Source organism: Mandrillus leucophaeus, unplaced genomic scaffold (genome assembly GCF_000951045.1).
Source record: "Mandrillus leucophaeus isolate KB7577 unplaced genomic scaffold, Mleu.le_1.0 Scaffold320, whole genome shotgun sequence".
Taxonomy (NCBI): Eukaryota; Metazoa; Chordata; class Mammalia; order Primates; family Cercopithecidae; genus Mandrillus; species Mandrillus leucophaeus.
The window spans coordinates 2,043,162-2,043,595 of NW_012103366.1; positions in this window are offsets into that span (position 1 = coordinate 2,043,162).

A 434-nucleotide genomic window follows, 5' to 3' on the forward strand; every position below is an offset into this window, starting at 1 on the left:
CGTTTGTCAGGATGGTGATGAATGAGTGTAGAGGCTGACATACTTTCCCGTCCACCAACTGATGTTCTGCACTTCATAAATGTAACTGTTTTTTCACTCAATAAATGTTAGTAGGTGTTTCTTGTCAGCCCCTGACTGATTTTTGTCTGTTCCTGTCCACCATCAGCAAAGTTCTCCAATTCCAACCTTTGTACAGTCACTCACACTCTGTGTTCCCGGACAGTTGACTTAAGTGACAACTGAGGGCTCTTTTTAATTTTCTAAGGCCTGAGCTGGACAGGTCAAGAAAGGTTCCAGAAGTTACAGCATGATCAGTAGCAGCAGCAACCAGCAACAGCGTCATGATAATCATGTCTGACATTTGCTGAAAATTTATACTATATTAGATGCTTACTGTATGTTATATTTAATCCTCTCAACAACTCCAAACTCTA